This window comes from Mesoplodon bidens, assembly GCF_964165515.1.
Source record: "Mesoplodon bidens genome assembly, chromosome: 5".
Classification (NCBI taxonomy): domain Eukaryota; kingdom Metazoa; phylum Chordata; class Mammalia; order Artiodactyla; family Ziphiidae; genus Mesoplodon; species Mesoplodon bidens.
The window spans coordinates 2781255-2808202 of NC_138161.1; the positions used below are offsets into that span (position 1 = coordinate 2781255).

Here is a 26948-nt window from a genome sequence, read left to right on the forward strand (position 1 = left end):
AACGGCAGGTCCTTTGTGAGCAGCATGGCTTCTGAGAAAGACAACACGTGTTGCTCGCTGGTTGAGATATTTTTCTAGCACGTCCAACACGAGGTACCTAGAGCAGAGAAAAAACACCCAAATGGATGTCCCATGTCCCCCACGTTCTGCTGGCACCAGCCACTAAAACTCCCTCCTTCCTCAAGTTTTCGCTCCCCACACCCAGATCCGGGGTGTGAGGATTTTCTTTTACTAAAGAGGAAATCGTTTTCACTAGACAGCATTTACCCCAAATGAAGAAGCCTGCATCCTCTCAACAATCTATCAAGTGTTTGTTAAACCTTCACAAAAACAGCATCAAGATACAGAGAAATCATAAAGGACTATCCTGACACTCGGACCTACTGCTGGTCTCCTGCGACGTCCCCCTGCGCTCCTGGAATGTTCTCCACCACACGCCCACCTCCCCAGACACCCACCGGCCCATCCCCAGACTCCAGAGATCAGGGGTCACAAGCATGACCCCTGGAGACTCCTCAGAGAAACAACAGCCAGGGGCTGGTTACTGATTAACAGAAGCACAACCATCAACTGAAAACAAGCTGTTGGTGGCCGCCAAACAGCGGAGCTGCTCTGAAGTCCGTGATAAAGCCCTGATAAAGCCAAGTTCCTGGCATCACAGAGCCAGGATGGGACGGGCAGCCCTGAGCCCCACCCTCCCACAGGGGGACACACACACGCCCACAGAAGAATGAGCCGGTGGGGGAAGCTGCCCTGGGAATGGTCCCCACGCTTGGGGGTGCAGGCGAGGGTGAATGTGGTGGTCACAGCTGGTTGTGGACTTCAACACCCGCTGGGCTGCTGCAATCAGAACTGTATGGGCGTCTGGGATAGAGAAAGAACAGGATAAAAAGGCAGGCCGTGGGCTTCCCTGGTGGCGCAGTGGTTGAGAGTCCGCCTGCCGATGCAGGGGACACGGGTTCGTGCCCCGGTCCGGGAAGATCCCACATGCCGCAGAGTGGCTGGGCCCGTGAGCCATGGCCGCTGAGCCTGCGCGTCCGGAGCCTGTGCTCCACAGCGGGAGAGGCCACAACAGTGAGAGGCCCGCGTACCGCAAAAAAAAAAAAAGAGCAGTCTAAAATTCCAGCTGTCTGCTAGACGTACAGGAGACAAGCTAAGACGCGATGTCACAGAAAGACAGACACTGAAGGCAAAGGAAAGACACGCAGACAAACACCCATGGGCAGAACGCTGGCGTGGCACAGTAAGATGGAGAAGCAGACTTGAAGCAGGGAGGCCCTAAGCCATGAAGGGGGCTGGCACACGGGGACAAGTGGTTCTGAACTGGTGCCCACCACACGGCTGGAGGACACCGCCTGGCCACCGGAAGGAGCTCTGGCGTGTTCCAGGGGAGAGAGAAGACCAGGTGGAGACGGCTGACCCGACAGGATGGCAACCAAGCAGGGCAGGCGGGCAGAAGCAGGTACACTGACGGGGAGCCCGCGTGCAGGGGCGTCGGGAGCAGGTGCCAGGCAGAGGAACGCCGCGGGGAGGGGAGGTCTCAGGGCATCTTACTGTCACTCCTAGTAGAGAAACAATAGACATTATCCAGAAGGAGGGGACCCAGGATCTGACATAAAGCTACTCGTGTTAGGTGACCACTAAGGCCAAACACATTTTCCCATCTATCGGGTCAGCACCACCAAACACAAAACAAAACACCAGAAAGGCTACGAACAGACACCACATACAGAATCAGTGAGTGTGTTTATGTATGGGCACCATTCTATCTGTATTTACCCTTGAAATACACAAAACAGGGACAGCACTAATCCAAACACATGGATCATATCAGTCAATACAAATGGGCTAAGATCAGCTACAAAAAGGGATATACTTTCATACTGGCTTGTGAAAAAAAATTCAGCTCTGCTAGGTATAACAGAATACCTCAACCAAAACAATTCATCAGGGTCGAAAATAATGAATAAATATATACTGGGAAATGCCCAAAAAATAGGGTTCAAAATCTTGATATCAGAGAATAAAATATCAGGCACGTGAAATTAGTGAGACAACACAGGACTATTTATAATTCTAGAAACTGAAATTCTCAAGGAAGATATAAGTTTAATATATATGTACCAAATAATGCAGCTTTACTTTTCATAAAGCAGAAATTACAGGGATGCCATAGAAACAAATCGAAGCATGCTAATAATAGATGTTATGCATCTCTTTTAATCCAAGAAAGAACAGTGGTCAAGAACTAAGAGAGACCACAGACGATGCAGCAGCCAGACATATGAAGTGGATCTTTAGGACAGGTAGCCAACCCTGCACTTGATAAGAGAAGACACACTTTCTCTCAATTGCTCATAGAAGCATTCATGAACAGTGCCCATAAATTAAGCAACAAAGAAATTTTCAACAAATCCCAAACAGTAATTAAAACACAAACAGGGCTTCCCTGGTGGCGCAGTGGTTGAGAGTCCGCCTGCCGGTGCAGGGGACGTGGGTTCGTGCCCCAGTCTGGGGGGATCCCACATGCCGTGGAGCGGCTGGGCCCGTGAGCCTGCGCATCCAGAGCCTGTGCTCTGCAACGGGAGAGGCCACGGCAGTGAGAGGCCCACGTACTGCAAAAAAAAAAAAAAAAAAAATACACAAACAATATTGCCTGGAAATCAGGAAACAGAAAAGGCCTTTTTCCCACCCCACCGCCCGCCCCAAATATGAATATTTTCCTCTTAGACGCTCCTCTCCAGGGGAAGTAGAAACCCAAACTGCAGAATTTCTAGAAAACATAATGAAAACTAAAGCAGTGCTTGGAGGAAAATTTATCACATTAAATACTTTAAATCTTTAGAAATGAGAGCATGAAAATAAGAGAGTTAAGCCTCCAATTCAGAAAGTTAGAATTACAAAAGTAACTGAAGGAATTAATAAGGTAAAAGCAAAAAGTGAGTTAGAAAAAAAAGCATTATAATAGTTAAATCTTTAAAAACTGGTTTTCAAAAAAATTCCCTGGTGGCGCAGTGGTTGGGAATCTGCCTGCCAATGCAAGGGACACGGGTTCGAGCCCTGGTCTGGGAAGATCCCACGTGCTGCAGAGCAGCTAAGCCCATGAGCCACAACTACTGAGCCTGCGCGTCTGGAGCCTGCGCTCCGCAACGGGAGAGGCCGCGACAGTGAGAGGCCCGCGCACCGCCATGAAGAGGGGCCCCCGCTGGCCACAGCTAGAGAAAGCCCTGGCACAGAAACGAAGACACAACACAGCCAAAAATAAATAAATAATTTTTTTAAATTAATAAAACAGATACACCCCCTAGAGCAATAAAAATACATAAAATAAGAAAAGAGAGAAAAACCATCAAAAAATAAAGTTTTTAAAAAATCACGGAAATAATTGTACATCTCTATGCAAATAAACTTGAAAACTTGGATGACGTGGATAATTTTCTAAGAGAAAAAAATTTACAGAAACAGTGACCACAGAAAAGATAGAAAGTCTGAACAGACCTAGGTTTTTTTTGTTTTTGTTTTTGTTTTTGGCGGTACGCGGGCCTCTCACCACCGTGGCCTCTCCCATTGCGGAGCACAGGCTCCGGACGCGCAGGCCCAGCGGCCATGGCCCACAGGCCCAGCCGCTCCACGGCACGTGGGATCCTCCCAGACTGGGGCATGAACCTGTGTCCCCTGCATCGGCAGGCGGACTCCCAACCACTACACCACCAGGGAAGCCCCAGACCTAGTTTTATAGAATTAAAAGAGTTGTCTGTCAGAGTTACCTCTAATGAAAGATACCAAACCCAGATGACTCAGAGGAGAAATCTACCAATCCTATAAGAACAGATTATCTTGACACAACTTAACATTCTCCAGAACACAGAGAAGGAAGGAAATTTCCAAATGCCTTTTTATGAAGGAAGTGTGATGCTGAATCCACAATGTGAGAGTGAAAGCAGAAAGAAGGGAACTTGTCTAAATCAACAGTTCTCAAGTGTGATGTGAGGACCCCGGGGTGGGGTGGGGGGAGTCTGAGAGTCGTCTGTTTTCCAAGCACATACTTGGTGAAGCAGAATTTTCATCGCATAGCTCCACCAAGCAACACAGTAAAACAGACTGAATGCAGAAGCAGATATTTCAGGGGTCTCCTATTAGCTCAGATGCCTGAGAGATTAATTACATTGTAGAAATATAAAATAATGGCCCTCTCCTCATTACATTTTTTTTTCAGTTTTGGAAAATACAGTTCCTCTTCATTAAAAAATGCTATTTATGTTAACATGTAATGGGTTTATTGCTGCTCTTTTAAATGAATTATTAAATAAAATTTTTTAATGTTCTGTGTTGATTTCTAAACGATTACCTATCAAGAGCAGGGTTTCTCAGCTGCGGCACTATTGACATTTGGGACCAGATACTCTTCTGTCAGGGGACTGTCCTGTGCATTGTAGGACATTCAGCAGCATCCCTAACTTCTACCCACTGGATGCCAGTAGAGATGCCCCACCACGCCAGTGTGTCAACCAAAAGCATCTCTGATGTTGCCAAATGTCCCCTTGGGTGGGGGAAGGATCCCCCCCAGCTGAGAACCACAGTAGATATAACTCACAAAAACAAAAGCTTTTTAGGGTCCTCAATAATTTTTTAAGAGTGTAAAGAGACCAAAAGTTTGAGACCCACTGCTCTTTACTTACGAATATAAGTACAAAAATTCCTCTAAAATTAGCAAACAGAATCTAACAGCACATTAAAAAGATAATGCACCATGACCAAGTGAGGTCTGCTCCATGAGAGCAAGGATGGTCTGATAGGAGGAAATCTATTAATAAAATCCATTATATTTCTTTAAAAAGAATTCTGGGCAGATACTTTAACAAAATCTAACCTCACTCCCTGACAAGAACACTCAATAAAGTAGGAGCAATTTAAAATGATTACATACACTCATTATATGCTTCCCCCTAAGATGACAGACTCGCCCTGTACTTCTCCTTGAGGTGATAACATCTAAGACTCCAAATCAGCATTTACTTGATGGAGAAACACAAGAGGCATCCAGCAAGCATCAGGAAAAAGACAAGACGCCTGTTACTTAACAGGCCAATCAGATACATGAACACAGACTGGACATTCTCAATAAATATACCTTAGCAAACTGATTCCAGTCACATAGTTAAAAAAAAACCCCAAAACATCATGACCAAATTTGGTTTATGCCAGGACACAGGAATGGTCTACCATAGAAAATCAATTAGTCTAGTGATTGTCAACAGAGACAAAAGAAGAAAAACAACACGATTATTTCATGAGATTCAGGAAAAGCAGCTGACGATGCCCAGCAACACCCGTAACTGTCTAAGGACGTCCGGCATCAAGGCCCCTACTCCCCAGAAAGCTCACTGCAGCCACGGTGATAAGACAAGGGAAGAAATAAGAGAAATCAGGGTTAAAAAGAAGGAAACCAGCTTTCGTCACTTGTAGGTGATATTACTGTCTACACGGAAAATCCAGGAAGTTCTTGAGACAGGTTATTGGCGATAGCAAGGGGGCAGCGAGGGTTCCGGCGTGTGGGCAGCCGGGCAGGGCCTCCCTCCTCCTGGGTCTGCTCCCAGCCAGCAGCTCCCCGGAGAGAAGCTCACGTCGCTGGGGGAACCAGGAAGACAGCACAGCAGTCCTAACCCCGAGAAGGGGCCACACGCGCGCCACCCGACAGGCACTCACGGGCCAGGCCTCTCTCCAGCATCTGTGCTGGGCTGTGCAAGCTGGACTGTCCCTCGCCTACCTTGGTCCTGGGGTTTCTATGTTTCCATGGACACGCTTCCTAATTTCAATTCACACACAAGCCAGTGTGAAACAACTTCAGGCAAGGCCAGAGCCAAGTGCGCGAGACGGCTGCGGGAACTCGCGGTTCCAGAAGGCGCTTCCCCGGACGCCCATCCCCGCTTGTCCTGTTCCAGGCCCAGGCCAGCCGGCGGCAAGCGTCCTGGTGCTCAGGCACAGCGCTTGGCTTGAGAGGATTCTTCCACTTTCAGTTCTATTCACCGAGAGATAAGGAGAAGCCAGGCAGACGGCGTCTGTGGGACACGGTGGCCTTGTGGCCAAGCAGAGCCAGGTGGAGGCCCCGGCCCGTTTCTGCTCCTGCTGTGCTTGCACTTTAGATGCTTGAAGGACCCGGCTTTGCTACCGAACGCTGGTGACCAGGCGATAAAGCGCGCGTAACCACGTGTGCGCACAGCCCTTTATATGTGGACCAGCGACAGGAACGCAGCCTGGAATGTTCCAGAAAACAGACCCTCCTCAGTGGAGAGGGAATCCGGCCCAGGCCACTGTCCATGTAGAGCCTACCCACGCCCACCCCTCCAACTTACAAACATCACCAGCCAGAGACTCCACACGGGCAGGGGGCAAAGTCCACCTTCCAGCAGGTCAGGCATCTGGGCCGGGCGGGGCCGCTCAGACACTGCAGAGCCTCGAGGCCCATCACCACCCTCCCAGAGGACTGTCCCCACTGCGCTTACCCAACACCCCCCAGCCCCTCAATACAAGAATGAGTGTGCCAGTTATGACACTTTCTGAGACACACAAACACATCTCAAGTCTTGAAAGCACACTCTGGCTCTAAGAAACTGATAACCGGGTAACTGTGCTCTGGAACCATCACCCAGACTCCTTATAAAGCGTGTGCGCGTGTGTGCGTATGTGTATATACAGCCATGCCCTTTAGAACATGCATAAAAGAGGAAGCTAACTCTTTTTAAATGAGGTAGATCTATGTGTAGTAAAAGACCCCCAAGCAAGTTAAAATTAAGTTGCACAGATGGATATCATGACACATAAACACATTTTTAGAAACTCTGTGCCTGTGTGTTCTTACGTGTATTTTGACAAGCTCTGAAAGGATAAACCACAAACCATTTATACTGGTTCCCTCCAGGAAGAAGGGTGGGATTTGGGAGGGAGTAAAGAATGGAATTTTGATTACTTATTAGGTTTGGTTCTGTGTTTAACTTTTATAAGCACGTATCGCTTCTTTAATTAAGATTTAAATATTAACAAAAAATTACCTGCTGGCTTATAAACCTCCAACCTTCTGTCTCTCCAGCGGTTACGAAGTCTAAACAATTATGCTGAACACTGTTAAGACTGTTTTTTAAGGGTAAAAGCTTATCCTGCAGGATACCAGGCTCCTCCAGACACAACTTGGCCCGTCGAAGTCTGAGCCCTTTGCTCGGCCCCTCGTGTCGCCTTTAGAGCAAAGAGAACCCGTCCTCAAACACGGCCATGCAGGGGGCTGCACACGGGGGCCTCCCACCTCGGCCGCCCTCACAGCCCCTCCCCCTGCCCCCCTCCCTCCACCCCCTGGACTGAGTTCTGAGTCTGCAGTCCACGTGGGCCACAGCGGGGGAGGGAAAGGCACTGTTTCAGCATCAGTACCTAAGAAAGACTAAGGGAAACCTTCCAGTCATCTTAAAACTTGTAAGAAAAGTTAATGGAAAACTCGTGGGAGCTAAAATTGCAATAAGCTATGTAGGAGAGATGTTTTGTTTGTTCTACCATTCATCAGTGAGGGGGCCACAGAGCCAGCCGCTAAGCATGCTGCCTTGGGACCACGTTGGAGGCGGGCGTTCTCAGGTCCCAGAGCCCAAGGGTCCGCACAGCCAAGGTCCTAGCGCTCTCCCGGCTTCTCCCCCAGCCTCTCCCTCCTGGGCAGCAACCGCACATCCTGCACGGCTGGCGCAGGACCTGATGACCAGCACAAGTGTCCACCAGGGTGCCAGGGGCCACCAGGGACAGGACCACATACACCTGCCCTCTGAACCCCAGGGGGCCACTCGTGAGCACAGGCAAAGGACTCATCCTGAGCCTGCGTCCTCATCAGAAAAACACAAGTAACATTCGCTCCGCACTATGGGAAGAGAACTGAACAGTGAGGGATGTTTAAGTGCTCAGCTCAGAGCCGACACGCGTGATAGCAATGATAAGAGTGATGGATGAGGGGCGTCCCTGGTGGCGCAGTGGTTAAGAATCCGCCTGCCAGTGCAGGAGACACGGGTTAGAGCCCTGGTCTGGGAAGATCCCACATGCCGCGGAACAACTAAGCCCGCGAGCCACAACTACTGAGCCTGCGCTCTAGAGCCCACGAGCCACAACTACGGAGCCCGCGCGCCACAACTACTGAAGCCCGTGCGCCTAGAGCCTGCGCTCCCAACAAGAGAAGCCACCACAATGAGAAGCCCATGCACTGCAACAAAGAGTAGCCCCCGCTCACCACAACTAGAGAGAGCCTGCGTGCAGCAATGAAGACCCAACGCAGCCAAAAGTAAAATGAATAAATTTTTAAAAATAAAATAAATGTTAAAAAAAAAAAGCGTGATGGATGAGCCCCGCTGCCCCCCACCCTGGTCCACTCACCTCATCCTTCCACTCATCAAACCACACTGGGGTTTGTAACTTCCATTTCTCTGATGACTAATTAAGTTGCACATCTTTTCAGATGTTTATTAGACATTTGGACATCTTTTGAGAGGTGCCGGTTCAGGTCACAAACGAATGATTTGCTTTAAGTTTCAATACTGATGATTACTAGCTTGGGCGGCAGGGGCGGGGGTTATATCTTACCTGCCTCTAAAAAGTGGTAAGTTGTACATGCGTAACTGAAAAGTCATTTCTTTTTGTAAATGTTGAGTTAATCTTGCTGGATGCTTGGTTATAAGTCTGACTGTCCCGGAGCTGAAAAGCACGTCTCCACTTGCCACTCTTCTCCCCGTCCCTTTTCCCAGCCCTCAATTGCTAAAGAACTTTGAGGGAGAGCAAACTGATTTCCATCTCCAACCTCCCCCAATCCCATCTTTCTGGGAGAGGTCTGGTTGATGACCAGGGCCCCCCGGTCACTGTCCTCCAGAAACAAACCAGTGTTGACGATACATGCCTGCCGCGGAGGACGTGACATGCTTCACACATCAAAAGGCTCTTGGTGCCACCCACAGCCCCCGTGGCCATCGCAGGCCACATCCTGGGCAGTGGCAGTTAGAGGGAGAGAATCCTTTTAGCCCCAAGTATAGTTCACCCACTGCCAAATGATATTCAAAAGGAAAGGAATACATGGAGAGCTCAACTTTAGGATACAATGTAGTCTGATTTTCTTTTGCACAGAACAGAAGCTTGCAACAATTTAACAGCTAAAACCACAAGCTGTGTACTCAATCAATAATGAGCAAAAGAAGCAAATAAACTTTTGTTGATTCAGAATGTTGGGAGGTGAGCTACCTGCTCAGCGAACCGGGTAGCTGAGAGCTGCCATGTAGTCACATTTATATTTCCAGTTATCCAATGAGCACTCATAGTAAAATACTTAATTATAAAGAGACACTAAACAGAGTAATTGTAACTGCAGTGCTCCACTCATACATTTAAGCAACATTATTTTCAATAAGTCATGACGATAAATATAAAAAGTATGCGACTGACACCGGCTTGCATTCATCCTGTTCACATCCCCAGAGCTTGTTCTTAACCGGCTAGGCTAGTCGCTATCAGAACACCGTGTAACTATTACACACGAGGGGAAACTGCCTGCCCACCAGGAGCTGGGATCCCAGTGAAACTTATAAACTTCCAAACATAATGGCTGGACTCGCTCTCTGCAGAAAGCACTTTAAGTGACAGATGTCTCCTGGGTCCAAAGAAGAAATGGCAGGGGGAGGCCTTCTGGTCAAGGCTGGATTAATACAAAAGGAACCTGTCACTCAGTCACCTAACGCGGCAGATCCCTGAGAACGCGTCTGCGCGCAGAAGGTGAGGTCAGCGTGGAGCCTGAAAGGCAGGACCTGGACGGCCCGAAGCCAGGACACGGGAGCACGGGAGAGGGCCGGGTCACTGGCGGTCACTCTGCGGCCAGGTTCTGTCCTCAGCCCCGGAGGAACCAAGGCCACCTGACCAGTGCTCTCTGCCACAGCTGCTGACGACCACTGAGCTTCCCGGAGGAACTACCCACAGGAGCAGAACATCCTGATGGTAAACATGCTCCCTGACCTCCAGGCCACAGTCCAGCCCTGGACAACTCGGCTGGACAGCTACGTCCATCTCCAAAGACTCACGGGCTTCCAGGTCTGCTAACAAAAGCCGGGTCCAGCTCTGCTAGGGGGCCGCCCATTCTTCACTTCCCGAGATGCCCTCCACCCAGCAGCAGTTTTAGCTTGGCCCCTTCACTCATCCCTCCATGAACGAACAGAAGGGGAACCGCGTTACCGGGACTTTTTCATTTGTATTCTGATTACAATAAATATCCTTTGGCTGTAAGAAAACTTTAAAGTGTATACCCCTTTAAGAAAATCCAACAATGTGTTAAGGCCCGGCTGTGCCCTGCTCAGTCCCTTCAATGTCACTGAAGCTGGATCAGCGAGCCTGGCTCTCAAGGCGATAGACTTCTGTGTCTGCCGACAGTCAGGTCCAGACCACTGGGGCAGGACCCACTCCAGGGCTGCTCCAGGGAACAGGAATCAACACACGTGTGCACACACACGCACACACGCACGCGGCTCAAGCATCAGGTGCCTCCCTCTCCTGACTCACCGCGGCCCAGGGTCAGCAGGGTCAGCGGGGTGAGCAATCGTCCTCAGAGGTTTCCAACTTGAAGGCCTGAGAGTTAAAGACAAACACAAATGTACTTCGGCAGGACTGGAAAAATACCCAGTGAATAAACTACACGCAGTTACTTTAAAATCAAAAAGACTGCACATCAGGGAAGCAGACAGTCATGAATGAACTTGATTCAGGTCCCGATGACCTGAATGGTCCACTAACTTAAGCAAACACCAGGGACACAGCCTATCAGGCCTTTCCCAATGCTGTTACTTCCCCCCGCCTGACAAGAAGGCCCAACAGATGGCCCATAACTGAACAGGAGAGATGCAGAGACCACACCCCAGGACGGACAGCGAAGCAATTTCAACCTCCCCTGCAGGCTCGCAGGAACAGCTGAAGGTAGGCCACCTCCTGGATGGATGGACAAGGAGCAGAACAGCCTCCAGGCCTCCCGGCCCCTCTGGGCGCCGAGGCTCCCGTTCCCAGGACAGCAACTGTGCCGACCTCGCCTGCACTCTCCTCCCTCCCAAACCCACTAACCCTGCGGGAGGGGCTCTCCCCAGGCCAGCCCAGTCTGCCATTGATAAAGCCAAACCCAGGCCTATTGGCTAATTTCAGTCCCTGTTTTTGTTTATTTTGAACTGTGGTAAAATACACATACACATCACCATTTAAACCATTTTACAGTGTACAGTTCAGTGGGGTTAAGTCCATTCACACTGATGTGGAGCCATCACCACTGTCCATCCACAGAACTTTCCATCTTCCCGAACTGAAACTCTGTCCCCATGAAACACTCACTCCCATCCCCTCCCCAGGCCCTGTCCCCCACCGTCCTGCTGTCTGTCCCTTTGAACTTGATGACTCTAAGGACCTCATATAAATGGAGTCACACAGTATGTGTCCTTTGGTGTCTGGCTTATTTCACTGAACATAATGTCCTCAAGGTTCATTCAGGTCATAGCATGTGTCATAACTTTGCTTTTAAGGCTGAATAATAGTACACTGTATGCAAATACAACATTTTTTTTCTTCTATAAACCTTATAGCTTTAGCTTTCGTATTTAGGTCTGGGCGACCAGACCATTCTGAGTTAATTTTTAATACGGGACAAAGTCGGGCGAAGGTTCACTGTTTTTGCACATAGCTGTCCAATAGTCCTGGCACCAGCTGTTGAAGATACTATCACTTTCCCATTGAATTATGTTGAAACTTTTGTTGGAAATCAACTTACTATAAATGTGTGGGTGAGTCTCTGGAATCTACTCCGTTCCAATGATCTGCATGTATACATTTTTGCCGTTCCACAACGTCTAGATTACCACAGAAGTAGAGGAAGTCTTTTAAAGCCAGGCACTCTTTTCTTTGCCTCTTCAAAATTATTGGAGCTCTCCTAGGTCCTTACATTTCCAATGTAAATTTTAGAATAAGCTTGTAAATTTCTACAAAAAGCCTTGCCAGGATTTTGATTGTGATTGCACTGAATCTATATAACAGTTTTGGTAGAATTGACATTTTAGTAACATTGGGTCCTGTGGTCCATTAACATAGTATAGCTCCCCATTTATTTAGGTCTGCTTTAATTTCTCTTGGCACTATTTTGTTATATTTATCCCTAAGAATTTCACTTTTTTTTTTTTTTTTTGCGGTACACGGGCCTCTCACTGTTGTGGCCTCTCCCGTGGCGGAGCACAGGCTCCGGACGCACAGGCTCAGCGGCCATGGCTCACGGGCCCAGCCGCTCCGCGGCATGTGGGATCTTCCCGGACCGGGGCACGAACCCGCGTCCCCTGCATCGGCAGGCGGACTCTCAACCACTGCGCCACCAGGGAAGCCCTGGGTTAGCTATTTTGACTTGAATACGTTTTAGTGATTTCTTTTGCTCCAGGAATTTGTCCCTTGCATCTGTGATGTCACATGTCCTGGCATGGAACATTGCAGAATATTCCCTTAGGATCTCTAGTGACTCTTCCCCTCTCAGTTCTGATTTTGGTAGTTTTTCTTCTCTCTTTTTTTTCTGATCAGTCTAACTAGAGGTTTACCAATTTTAATGATTCTTTCAAAGAACCAACTTTCGGTTTCATTGATACTTTTCTACCGTTTGTTTTCTATCTCATTGATTTTTGCTCTTTGTTATTTCTTTCCTTTGTTTACTTTTTCTTAAGGTTGAAGCTTAAATTATTGATTTGAGAGCTGCTTTATGTTCTAATACGATCATTTAATGCTATAGATGCCTAAGCACTATTTTACCTGCATTCCACAAATTCTGATACCTTACGTTTTAACTTTCACTCAGTTCATAATGTTATCAAACTTCCCTTGTGACTTTTTCTTTGACCATGGGCTATTTAAAGTGTCTTTATTGAGTTTTCAAATATTTGAGGATTTTTCCAGATATCTTTCAATTACTGACTTCTAGTTTAATTCTTTGTTGGTCACAGAAAATACTTTGTATGGTTTCAGTCCTTTTTCAATTACTGAGATTTTTTTCATGGGCCAGAATTTGGTCTACCTTGGTGAAAGCTCCATGTGTACTTGCAAAGAATATGTGCCCTGCTGTTGTTGGATGGGTGTTCTATCAACACCAGTCAAGTCAAACTGATTGATGGTGTTATTCAAGTCTTCTCTATCTTTATTGATTTTCTGTCTATTTGTTCTGTCAGTTATTGAAAGAGGAGTGTTGAAATCTCCAACTGTAATTGTGGATTTGTCTAATTCTCCTTTCAGTTCTATCAGTTTTTGCAGTATGTATTTTGAAGCTCTTGTTAAGTGCACATATATTCAATATTTTATGTTCTCTTGATGAACCGACCCCTTTTATCACTATGAGGAGACATTCTCTTCCCTGGCAATATTTCTTGTCCTGAAAATATAACGTGTCTGATTTTAATATATCCACTTGGGCTATCTTGTGATTCATGTTGGCATGCTATCTATCTCTCCAACCCTTTACTTTTAACCTATCTCTGTCTTCATATTTAATGTGGAAAGCACTTTTACCTAATCTTTTCCCTCTGCTCTGACACTCTGACAAAATGCCTTTTATTTGGAGTTTTCAGGCCATCCATATTTGATGTGATTATTGATATGGTTGGGATTAAATCTATTATTGTTCTATCTGTCCTATCTGGATTTGTTTGTTTCATTTTCTCCTTTTTTCTGTCTTCTTCTGGATTAGGGATTTTTTTAAGATTCCATTTTATTTCCATTATTAGTTGATTAGCTATACCTCTTTGCTGTTTTTTTGATGGTTGCCCTAGAATTTACAATGTATATCCTTAGTGTATCACTGTCTACTTTCCAACAATATTATAAGACTTCACATGTATTTTAAGAACTTTACTAGTTTCCATTTTCCCACTTCCAGATTTTCGGCTATATTACTGCCATACCTCTTACTTCTACTTATAAACTCTATAACACATTGTTAGTACTTTTATTTTAAACAGTAAAGTATCTTTTAAAGGACTTTTTTAAATGAGAGGACAAACGTCTTTTACATTTTCCTGCATTTCTGCTGCTCTTTATTCCTTCAGATCCGAATTCCTGTCTGGTGTCACTTTCCTTGTCCCCAGAGGACTTCCTCTATATTTTCTGGAGTTCAAGTCAGCTGGTGATAAATTTTTTTCAGCTGTTAAATGTCTAAAAAAGTCTTTATTTGGCTTTCACTTTGGAAAGAGACTCTGTTAGCTACAGAACTGTAGGCTGAAGCTTTTTTTCTTTCTGTATCTTGAAGATGCCCTTCCATCCTCTTCTGAATTGCACCACTTCTGACAAGAAGTCCACTGTGACTGCATCTCTGTTTCCTCTGTACAGTGTAGGTTTTTGCCTCTGGCTGCTTTTCAGATCTTCTGACTAAGATTTCCAAAAATTTGATTCTGATGTACGTGGGTATAGTTCTCTTCATGTTTCTTCTGCCTGGGATTTATTGATCTTCTTAAAAATCAGTTTTCATCAAATTTGCAAAATTTTAGCCATTACTTTTTTCAAATATTTTCCATCACACACACCTCTTTTCTGAATTCAATTTCATGTTTGTTATCCCTCTTTTTATGGTTCCACTGATGCTGTTGTTTTTTTTCCCTGCCCTTTTCCTGTGTTTCATTTTAGAAAGTTTCTAGTGATATGTCTTCAAGAATACTGAAGATAAATATTGGGTCTGAGTGTCTGACCCACTGTGAACCCCGCTCAGTGCATTTTCCTCTCTAGAAGATTTGGGTCTTTTTTATATCTTCTATTTTCTCCTCATTCTGTGCATATTTTCTCTGTGTCATTGGACACATGGAACACATTTATAACAGACATTTTTAGCATCCTTCTATGCTAATTCTACCATATGGATAGTTGTGGATCCACCTGGATCTGTTTCTAGTTGATTTTTCTCGACTTCTGGGTTATGTTTTCCCACCTGTTTGCATGACAAGTCATTTTTGCTTGGTTCCTGGACACTGTGAACATGGTGTGTCGGGGGATGAGCTTGTTGTGGTCCCTCAAATATTGTCAGGCTTTCTTTGGGAGTGTCATTAACTTTCTCAGAGTTATTTGACCTTCCCAAGCTTTGTTTCTGTGGGTCCTGAGTAAGCTTGCATCTGTGGGGGAGGCGATGGCCTCTGAGGTGCCTACCCGACATCCTCTGAGCTGTGAGGTCTTTCCACCTAGCTGGTGAGAACGCAACTTCATTCACAGCCCGTGTGAACTGAGGGAACGGTTCTATCTACTCCTTTCCAGGCTCCCCCGACCTTGGTGGCATCCCACCCACGTGCGCAGATCACCACCGTCTAAGAACGAGGCGGGGGGTACCATTCTCAGCTCTCTAGAGCTCCTGAGTCATGCAATCCTATCCTCTCCAGTATCCCCACAAATTCCAGCCTTCACGGAGTCCCTGAACACCAGCCTCTGTCTCCACCTGCCCTCCCTGTGCTCAGCTGGCCGCTGCCGGTGATAAGCTGGGAGAGGGGTGCCCCACTCACACCCTCTCGTGGGGTCACTGTCCGGTGCTCCTGCTGTGCATGTGTGAAGTCGGTAGCCTCACACACTTTTGTTTGTTTTCCTTTGTTTAAGGTGGGATGTGCGGTCTGGTCCCTTTCATCCCATCATGGCTAGATGTGGATGTTGGGATCTTGCGTTTTCATTCCATTTCTCACTCATCCATAGTGGGCAGCGCTAGCAGATGTGACCACTGCACCTTAGCTGAGAAGCGCTGATCAGCACGTCAGAAGCAGAGGCTGCAGCTGCACAGAATGGAGATGCCTGCAACGTGTGGAAAGATGACCAGCGACTCTCCTGCACGTGGGTAGATGGAAGGGGGTCCGGGCGGGGACGACAGCACAAGGCAGGAGGGCGCAGCTCAGAACCAGCGGCAGGTGGCAGGGCCTTCCCCACTGTTGCCCCTTCCTGAGACGTTCCATCCTGGCACTCAGGCACCGACCGCTCAGCCTTGTCAGAACTCTTTCTACATTTTGGTACGAGCCCCTTGTCAGATGTGTGATTTGCAAATATTTTCTCCCATCCTGTGGGTTGTCTTTTCACTTTCTTGAAGCACAAAGGCTTTTAATTTTGATCTCAGAAGCCAGAGAAAAAAGGCGGATTACCTGCAAAGGAGAGACACCCTGACAATGATTTGTTCACATATGAAGGACGTCAATGGCCAGCACAGGCTGTCATCAACATGATAAAAGGACCCGACTGGCAACCCAGATTCTACAACCAGCAAATGCGTCTCTGAAGGAGCAGGGAAAACTAAACAAAAGTGGGGAAAGCTTGCCACCGTCAGAATCGAACTAAAGGAATTTCTAATGCACGTACACTTCAAGCAGGAAGAAGTGATCTCAGATGGAAAGTCAAAGATGAGAAAAGAATAAAGAGCAAAGAAAGTGGCAGATATATCTACGGATCAAAAACAGACATCATACTAAGGACAGAGCAACAAAGGTCTGTGAGGTTAAAAACATTCAATACACAATAACACATGAGTTGGAAGGGAAACGTAGGGGTGATCTCAGTCCTTGGATCCCCCCTGAAAGGTAAAGTACTTGTTAATTGTAGACGTTTAATAAGTAAGAATGTTGTAATTTCTGGGAAAACCATCAAAGGAACAGAAAGAGTCTATAACTTCCTAGTGGTAGCGGTCAAAAAAAAAAAAAAAAGAAAGAAACAAAGAAAAAAAGAAAGGATCAATCATCAATTCAAAAAAAGCAAGCAAGGAGAAGGAAAGAAAAAATAAACATAGCACAGATAAAACAGTCAGTAAAATATAAGATGGTAGCTTTAAACTCAAATCTATCTGTAATTACATTTAAAGTAAACCAAATAAAGACTCCAGTTGAAAAAAATTTTAATTGTCAGAATATTTTAAAGAGAGTATCAAACTTCAGTTAAAGAAAACCCACTTTAATTATATGCTGTTTATGAGGTACATCGAAGACATAAAAATACAAAAGGGTTAAAAATAAAAGAATAGAAAGAGTACACAAGGCAAGTACTACCCAAAGGTTCAGCTACATGAATTTCAGACAAAGCAGACTTACAGGCAAAAAACACTAGAAGAGATGGACAATCACTTCATATGACAGATACTTCATTCATAAAAAAGATACAATTTAAAATCTGGTGTCATTCATATAACACAGCCGCAAACATATAAAGTAAAAATTAATAGAAATGATGGACTTCCTTGGTGGTGCAGTAGTTAAGAATCCGCCTGCCAACGCAGGGCACACAGGTTCGATCCCTGGTGTGGGATTCCACATGCCACGGAGCAACTGAGTGTGTGCGCCACAACAACTGAGCCTGCACTCTAGAGCCCGCGAGCCATGACTACTGAAGCCCGTGTGCCTGGAGCCCGTGCTCCGCAACAAAGAGAAGCCACCGCAATGAGAAGCCCGCGCACCGCAATGAAGACCCAACGCAGCCGAAAATTAATTAATTTTTAAAATTCAATTTAAAAATTGATAGAAATGCAATAATTAATAGGCAAATACACAGTGATAACTAGAGAGTCTAACAGACCTCCCTCTGTATTGGATAAAACAGATAGATACAAGAAGTCAACGAGGATACAAGAGCTGGCGAACGTCTTCTGGAAGGGGCCAAATAGTAAATATTTTAGATTTTTCAGGCCAAACGGTCTCTATTGAAACTACTCAACCAAGTCACAGTGCAAAACAGTCACAGACAATACATAAACTAATGGGTGTGGATGTGATCTCATAAGAATTTATTTCTAGAAGCAAGTGGTGAGCCAGATTTGACCCATGCGCTACAGTTTGCCGAGGCCTAACACAGACAGCTTAAACAGCATGATAACGAACCTACCAAAACTAATCTCACCAACCGCAGAATACAGTCTGTTCAAAGATGCACAGAGCATTTCCAAAATTTGACCGTATGCTGGGCCATAAAACAAGTCTTAACAAATTTCATAAGATAGGCATCAGTATCAGAGTATATTCTTTGACCAAAATGTGCTGATGCAAAAAAAAAAAAAAAAAAGGCAACAAAAAGATATTTGGAAAAATTCTCATATGCTTAGAAATTCAAAACAGTTATCAACAATCAAAAAATAAATCAATTAGATACTAGAAAATCTATTGAATGGAAGAGTAACAAAAATGTGTCATATCACAACTTATAGGCTACAGCTAAAAGTTCTGAAAGGGATCAAAGGTTATACTTAAGTGTGTGGTAGAAAATTTCAGAAGGCTGAAAACAAATGACCTAAAATATAAGTTAGAAAAACAGAGTGTAAATCAAAAGGAAGGAAGGAAATAACTTAGAAAGTAGAAATTGATGAAATAAAAAGCATACAGAGGGCTTCCCTGGTAGCGCAGTGGTTGAGAGTTCGCCTGCCGATGCAGGAGACACGGGTTCGTGCCCCGGTCCAGGAAGATCTCACATGCCGCGGAGCAGCTGGGCCCGTGAGCCATGGCCGCTGAGCCTGCGCATCCGGAGCCTGTGCTCCGCAACGGGAGAGGCCACAACAGTGAGAGGCCCGCGTACCGCAAAAAAAAAAAAAAAAAAAAGAATATATATATAGTATTGATATATATATGTATATATTGAAATCTACATGCATACACACACACACACACACACACAATGGAATATTACTCAGCCATAAAAAAGAATGAAATAATGCCATTTGCAGCAACATGGATGGACCTAGAGATTATCATACTAAGTGAAGTAAGTCAGACAGAGAAAGGCAAATATCATGTGATACCACTTACATGTGGACTCTAAAATGTGATACAACTGAACTCATATACAAAACAGAAATAGACCCACAGACATAGAAAACAAACTTATGGTTACCAAGGGGAAAGAGGGGGAGAGATAAATTAGGAGTTTGGGATTAACAGATACACACACTAGATATAAAATAGATAACCAACAAGGACCCACTGTACAGCACAGGGGACTATACTCAATATCTTGTAATTACCTGTAATGGAAAAGAATCTAAGAAAAAGTATACGTGTGTGTGTGTGTGTGTATGTGTGTGTGTATGTGTGTGTATACATACACATAAAAAATGGAATCACTTTGCTTTACACCTGAAACTAACACAATATTGTAAATCAACTAGACTTCAATAAAAAAGAGAAATAGGCAAAAATAATTTAGTAATACATTTATTTAACTCAATATATCCAAAATATTATCATTTTGACATCTATTCAATCTAAAAGAATCAGTGAGATATTTTACTTTTTTTTCACACTAAGTCTGTGAACCTAGTGTGCATTCCTCCCTAACAGCACATCTCATTCCAGACCAGCCACATCTCAGGTGTGGCTCCGTGGCTCATGGCCTCACAGGTTCAGACACAACATACTTGCTGTTATTTGCCTCTCATTCCCTTTTCTGCTTACATGTTAAGAATTTTAGAAATTTTTAGTTCCACCAACTCTTTGGCTTCCCATGTATCTGCAATGGTTAATTCCTCCACTGGACGGTAGGTACAGGGGCTTCAGTATTCTATGTGTTCCATATACTAAAGCATTTCTTAATTTGAAAAAAAGAAGCTAACCCATTCCTGGAAGTACAATATAATCAACAAGTTACAAATAACAATTATGACAAAATTATTAAATATTTCCAATTTTCTTTTCCTTCTATAAAATTTGGAAGGAGAAGAAGAAACCGATCCCTCTCTGGAAATAAATACACTATACCTGACAAAGCACGAACACCTAGCAATTCACTTCCTCTTCAATTTTCTTTTCTTCCTATAAAAGTCTTATTTACAAGAAGCCTCTCTCTTATTCATGTTCTCTCTCCCTCTCCTCTTCCCTGTCTCTCTTTGTCTCTGTCCTGTCTCTGTGTCTCTCTCCCCATCCCCCCATCACCCAGTTTGGAAGGGTCAACCCTGTAAACACACCCCAAGCCTGGAACAAATCTCTCTCGTTGAGCACAGCTAACATACTGCTACTTGTCACACGTGTCAAGTTAGACACGATGCCTGATAAAGCTCACCTGAAACGTCCAGGCCACCACCGTCTGCTCCCGGCATGTCAGCGCACCGGGGTCGGGTTCCACCCTCTACCTATGTGCTTATTTCGGGTTTTGGTGGATGTATGTGAGTGTGAATAAACAGAATAACTGGCAAAAGTCATTGCTTTAAATACAACTGTGCTACCATACATGTGATTGCACATTTTGACATTTATTTTCAAAGGGCCACAGGTGTGTATGTGACACACACACACACACACACACACACACACACAAATGGCAAGAAAACTGCTGAGAAAGGGAGCTTATCCTCTCTGAGCCCATCAGAGTCCCTGAGGACAAAGCGGGACAGGCTCATTTAGGCCCACTCCACCAAAAGCCTGAAACTGAACTCGCAGCATTAAACAATCAAGACTCCATGCAAAGTTCCGGCTTGATTTTCTCCCAGTGATTCACAAACACAGCCTCGCACCCCCAAGGAGCAACCTCAGAGCCACACAGAGACAGACGGACGAGGTGCCCTGCCCGCTCCCGCCACACAGAGGGCAGGTGGCCCCCGAGGCTCGGCGGCCAGCGTCCCTGCTACCCTCAGGGATGCTTTAGAGGGAAGAGAAGCTCCGCTCAGATGTGCTGAGCCATGAAGTGATTCAGCACCGAGGGACATGTCAAGTTGGCACAGAAAGCCAGCACTTCTGCGATGTTAGACAAGCGCTCAGTCTGGGCGCAGGCTGGTGGACAGCAGCCTCTCCCGTGTTCCAGAAACGCGCCGGACACAGCAGGACGCAGCCTAAGCCCTCTGCCACATGCTTCTGCAAAAACGGAGGGCAACGCGGACGGACAAAACCCACCATTCTCTTGCTCTGCACCTGAGGGGCACCAGACGAGAGGCAGCCGGGACCCTTGTCAGCTGCCTAAGGACACGGTGGCCGTTTGGGGAACGAGCCTGTGCAGAGCTCAGCCATGTCCGTCCCTGCCCTCCCTGAGGCGCTCACGGCCTCGGGTCGCTTGTCCACGTGCTGCTGTCCCCGGGCAGCCCTGCCGGGACCCGCCACTCACCCCCACGCGTGGCATCGCTGCTCCGACACGCGTGCGGCGCCTCGTGTGTGACACCGCTCTACAAAGTACCTGCAAACGTGATGTTTTCTAATCCTCACCAGCCCCTGGGGGAGAGATGAGGCGCAGAGGGCCACCACCGAGAGGCATGAAGTCACCTCCCGGGAGCCACTCGAGCCCGGGGCCCAACCCGCAGCTCCCACGGGGGAAGGCCGGTCACCTGCCATGTATTTGCACTGCGGGCCTTAACAAACGGGGGGCAGCGTCGGTTATGCTACTGCCTACGGCCGCAGGGCACGGTGAAACGCAGGGGCAAAGCCTTAGCAGGCTGGATTTCAAAACTGGAAAATAAAGTGGAAATGAGAAAACTATTAGGCACCTAGAAAGGTGTTATTCTTTCAAGTATTACTGGTGTGAGTGGAAACAGGCGTGGTCTCTTGGGGGGTGAGTCGGCCACAGGGGTCGGAAGGCTCTGGCCGTGAGGACCCTGGCTCAGCGATCCCTGGGAGGACTTGCCCTCAGGAAGCCGACCAGGGAAGAGCCGTGCAGGGTGCCCGCCGGACTTCCGACAGGGAAACAGAAACAGCTTTGGTGCCGCCAGCAGGGCTGGCTGCAGGCGTTGCTATTCACACAACGGAGCCGAGCACGGCCCTCGCGGTCTTTACCCAGGGACGGGGGCAGATGGCAAAGCTCAGCAGTGTGACGTGAACCAAGGAAAGCGGGCTGCAAAGACAGCCTGTACGACGTGGTCCACATGTGGGTATACGTGAGCATATGTGTGTGCACGTGTGAGCACAGGCGTGCGTGCGTGTGCATTCCGACTCAGACTCGGGATGGGGAAGGCCTCCTGGTGAAGTGAGAGGTCCAAGGTGCAGCGCGCCTCGGGGGAGAAGCCGGGACCAGGTTGGGGGACATCGAGGACCAGGAAGAGGAGGAAGCATCGGTGGGGCGTCACCACGGGGGCTGGAGCCAGGGAGTGACAGGGACAGTACTGGGGCTACTGAAACAGAACCTCGATGCGCCCTAGGGAGGGAATCTGGTGGGAGCAGAACTGGAGGCCTGGGGACCTTTGGGGGCACTGGAGCAGCCCGTGTGTGGCCTGTCTCGGGGGGAATCAGTGAGGTTCCACGAGGGACAGTGGGGGTTTGGGGGAGAAACACGGAGGAAGGGGTCACGGCGGGGCAGGGGCCTGGCTTGGACCCCAGCGCAGTGACCTCACCGCAGGAGCCGGGGAGAGGGTAGGGGTGTTTCACAGCTGCGGGTGGACAGGGGAGGCCTGCTGAGATCGGGCGCCTGGGCTGAGGACACACAGCCTGCGGGGGAGCCTGTGGGCCTGGGGTTTAGGGCTCGGAGCTGAGAGGACAGCGAGCTGGGGTCACGGCCTCACAGGTAATTAAAATAACAAGGGGCAACGGGAGGCCCCTGGCAGACACGACCTCAGGCAGAACCCCCCAAATAACACCATTCCAGATGCTTAATGGTCTTTCCCTTCACATTCAGTTTCCTTTTTAAAAATATTTATTTATTTATTTAATTTATTTTGGTTGCACCGGGTCTTAGTTGTGGCACGCGGGATCTTCATTGCGGCACACGGGATCTTTAGTTGCTGCGTGCAGACTCCTTGGTTGCGGCCTCCATGTGGGGATCAGTTCCCCAACCAGGGATCGAACCCAGGCTCCCTGCACTGGGAGCGCAGAGTTTTACCCACTGGACCACCAGGGAAGTCCCGACATTTATTTTCCAGTTTTGAAATCAGACATGCTAAAATGTATTAACCATCTTAAAAAACACGCCCTTTCACTTTTACTGGCATATACTGCACACTGCATATGTATGGTAGTTTTCCAGCTACCAAAAACGTCATTTGAAGAAAACTGTTTGGAAGGTGGCTTAGTCTCCAGTTCTAAAAAAGCAGACATCACTTCAGTTGTACAGATGACAGAGAAGTTGACGGGAAGTTAAGTTCATTGAAGACAAAACCTGAGACAGGTTTTGCAGTTGTGTCCCAAACTGGTTAAAGCGCTTGATAAAGATGTGCACTGGGAGGGAGGGACCCCCGGCTTTAAGCTCCCCGGACACCACAGTTGTCTTCCACCAGGCAGTTGTAGGCCAGGATAAAATTTACCCCAAGTTAGCTTAGTGACTTAGGTATACTTGAACCTACGGCATTCCTTAACTTTCATCATTGTTTGTTCATCAGGATTTGTATCGATTCACCTTAGCAATCTCTTCAAGCTCAGAGTTTTGTTTTGGGATCATTTTCCTTCTTTGTCAATGATGTCTTCAGAAGTTCCCTTTTATGAGTCCAGAAAATTAACCTATAATGGTTCCAGATCAGTCCCACTCCTGGGCTCCTGGCAGAAGCAGGCAGAACTCGTGAAGGCAGAACCTGTCCAGGGAGATGTGCTCCAGGGAATCTGCAGACAAAGTCCTCCTGAATACAAGATCACAGTCCAAGTTACAAGGCACACGAGAAACTAGCTTCAGGGAGTTGACTAGCTTCAGGCAGCATGACAAACAGTGGAATTCAACCCCCAAGACATGTAGACTTCGGTATTATTTGGGGCGCTATTATTACTTTGGCATTACTCTTTGTAGCATGTAGAATAATATGCTTAGAGATAAAAAAGGAAATTGAAATATGTGCAAAGAAAAGAACACCATGCAAGAGAAGAGGCATGGTTCGGAAAGAACCACAGAGAACGTTCGAGAATGAAAACTATAATCACCAAAATGAACAGTTTAATGAGCAGGTTAAGCAGCAGATTAGACAGAGATGAAGATGGAGCTGGAAAACTGGAAAGGAAAGCTGAGGAAATTACCCAGAATGTGGCAAAAAAAAAAAAAAAAAAGACTAAAAGACAGACATGAACAAGAGTTGAAGAGGCCTGGAAGATGGTGTGAGAAAGTCAAGCATAAGGTAGAAAGAAAATTCAACAAAAGAATGGCTGAAATTTTTCCAGAATTACTGAGAGACACAAAACTTTATCCTCAGGAAGCATACTGACTCCAAAGCAGGAAAATAAGAAGAAATCCACTCCAGAGATGCCACCATGAAATTGAAGAATACTGGGGCTTCCCTGGTGGCGCAGTGGTGGAGAGTCCGCCTGCCGATGCAGGGGACACGGGTTCGTGCCCCGGTCCGGGAAGATCTCACATGCCGCGGAGCGGCTGGGCCCGTGAGCCATGGCCGCTGAGCCTGGGCGTCCGGAGCCTGTGCACCGCAACGGGAGAGGCCACGACAGTGAGAGGCCCGCGTACGGCAAAAAAAAAAAAAAAAAAAAAGAAAAAATTGAAGAATACTGGATGTAAAAGGGACCACACACCCAGCAGAGAGGAAACATTACTGATGCAGGAAGGACAGCGGACCTGACAGCGGGTCCCTGAGCCAGGAGGAGGTGACAAGGTGTAAGCCACGTCTCCGAGAATGCCAGTCAGTGCCACACAGACCATGTCCTCTGCCCACGAGGCTTCTGAGGTGAAGTCAGTAATAAATATATAACCTAAAATCCCAGTGCATTTGGAAAATAAAAGTACCTCTGTATCACTCATGGGTCATAGAAGAATAATAAAGGATTTTTAAATGCTCAAAAACTCAAATACTGGGCAATGACATTACTGCACAGCAAAATATACAGGACACAGAACAGCAGAACCAGGAAGGAAGGTTATAGTCCTAAATGCTTATGATAGAAATAAAGTCTGAAAATTAAGAAACTATGCTTAGACAAAATAAAAAAAGAGGTTAAGCTTTCAACTAAATAACCTGTAAATGGAACACCAGGAAAGAAAAAAAAAAAAACCCAGGGAGTGTACAAAGATACGATTACAATGAAAGGATAAATTAATGACACAGGAACCAAACATGTGTTGGACGAGATCTATAAAACTGAAAGTCGGCTCTTTGCGAATGGCAATGAAACAGAGAAGCCTCTGCTAAGATGAACCAAGAAAAAAGAAAAGCAAAAACATTTTAGGAATGAAAGGGGGAGCTTAATGTCAGATACAGTACAGATTTAAAACTTAAGAAAAGCTTATGACTTTTGTACCAAGAAACTGACAACGTAACTGACATGGATACTGGGGTAGACAGGTCTAAGATGACCCCCATGGTTCACACCCTTGTGTAACCCGTACCCTTGAGGGTGGGCTGGACCTAGTGACTGGCTTCCAACAAAAAGTGGACAAGAAAAGGAGTGGAAGGTGGCATGCGAGATGTGGCTTACAACACTGAGACTGCGTCTAGCTGGTGCGCTCTCTCCCTCCCTCTCCCCCTCTCACTCTCACTCTGACGGACAAGTTGCCAGGTTGGGGAGCCCTCAGAACAACTGGCAGGGACCTGAATCCTGACAGAAACATGAATGAACCTGAAGAGGGATCCTTGCCCCGTGGCGCCTTCAGATAAGTCTGCAGCCCCAGGTGATACCTTGGTCACCGCCTGTGAGGGACCCCGGGCCTGAGGACCCAGCTATGCTGAGCCTGAATTCCTGGACCACAGAAACGGTGAGATGGGCAGTGTTGTCAACAGCCAGTTAAGTGTTGGGTCATTTGTTATATAGCAACAGGTAGCTAATGCAGATCACTCCCTAGAAAATAATACCAAATCTTATTTTTAAAAGGCTGGAAAAGCTGAACAGATCTGTACTATTAAAGTAATCGACCAGGATGTAACAATCTGTCTGCACGAAAGCCAGGCCCAGACCAAGAAATCACGTAAGAAACGCATAACCTCAGTCTCACATAAGCTCTTTTATTACCACAGAAAAGGAGGCAATACTGTCCACTCATATGACGAGACCAGTATAAGCCAGCAGCAAACCCAGACAAGACGGGGACTGTATAATAAAGGACAATTACAAGCCATGCGCACTTCTCAACAAAGGTGCAACACATTCTAAACAAAATGTTAACAAACCGAACGTGGTAACGCAATACAAAACAATATATCGTGGCCGAGATGGGACACTGCCAGAAAATCTACTCATGTACTTCACCAAATCAACCTATCAAAGGAGAAAATCTTATACAATCAGCTGAATACATGCAGAAAAAGTCTTTGATAAAACATTTTCAGTCAAATATTCGTATAAACAAGACAACTTTCTTAACCGGAAAGGGGGCATCTAAAGAAAAATAAGCATTCTCTCTCTCTCTCTCTCTCTTTTTTTATAATTTCATTATTGTAAACAGATAAACATAATCAAAGGAGATAAGTAACACGCTGTGGCCCCTCCCCGCTGCACCCTCCCACCCCTTATATGAAGTCTTGAGTCTCCTCCCAGTAGGTCGTCACTTCAATACAAGAAATTTGAAAAGGCGTTCTTACCGCCCCCCCATGACTTACGCTTAGCCCTAACCCCGGCCTCTCCCCCCGCAGTGTCCCCGGGGCCGTTAGGAAGCAGTGCTGCTGGGGACACCTTGCCCATACTGGGGGCGCCCAGACGTCCCGGGGACCATGTGCCAGGTGCGCCTAGAGGTGAAAGCCCCCTGTGCAGACACGGCCCACCAGTCCACACCCACACCTGCGCTCTGTTGACTCACGTCTGTGCCCACACCTGGCCCAGGCACTCTCTCTACATTCTGGCTCCCCCGGTGCGGTAGGCCGGCATCTCACTGTGCTTTTATTTTTGCGTCTCCCTGATGACCCATGAAGGTAAGTCTTGAATCTCTTCTCTTATTTCCTTCCATCTGTTTGCTCCTTTGTTCCCAGGAGGAGCCATAGGAAGATTCTGAACTAAGCAGCCTCCATGTTTGTACCAAACTGAGCAGCATTTCCTGAAAATCAGGAATAGGACAAAAACGCCCCATCACACTTCCATTCAAAACAGTCCTGACGGCCCTGGCCCAGGCAGTAAAACAGGGTGGAAAAA

The 26948-nt window shown here is 46.7% G+C and overlaps 1 protein-coding gene across 3 annotated transcripts in view; it reads right to left on the reverse strand.

Moving 5' to 3' along the window:
* AGPAT3 (1-acylglycerol-3-phosphate O-acyltransferase 3) overlaps nt 1–26948 on the reverse strand; it is a 91252-nt gene that overhangs the window by 56567 nt on the left and 7737 nt on the right. The window contains exons 1-2 of one of the 3 annotated variants that reach the window (XM_081234749.1): nt 10938–11168; nt 10558–10623 (exon numbers count right to left, since the gene is read on the reverse strand). The exons of 1 other annotated variant lie outside the window; for it this stretch is intronic. The gene's annotated coding sequence lies outside the window, so the exon portion shown is untranslated. Of the gene's footprint in view, nt 1–10557; nt 10624–10937; nt 11169–26948 lie in introns of those variants that run through there. One more of the 3 variants, XM_081234748.1, reaches the window with a different exon arrangement.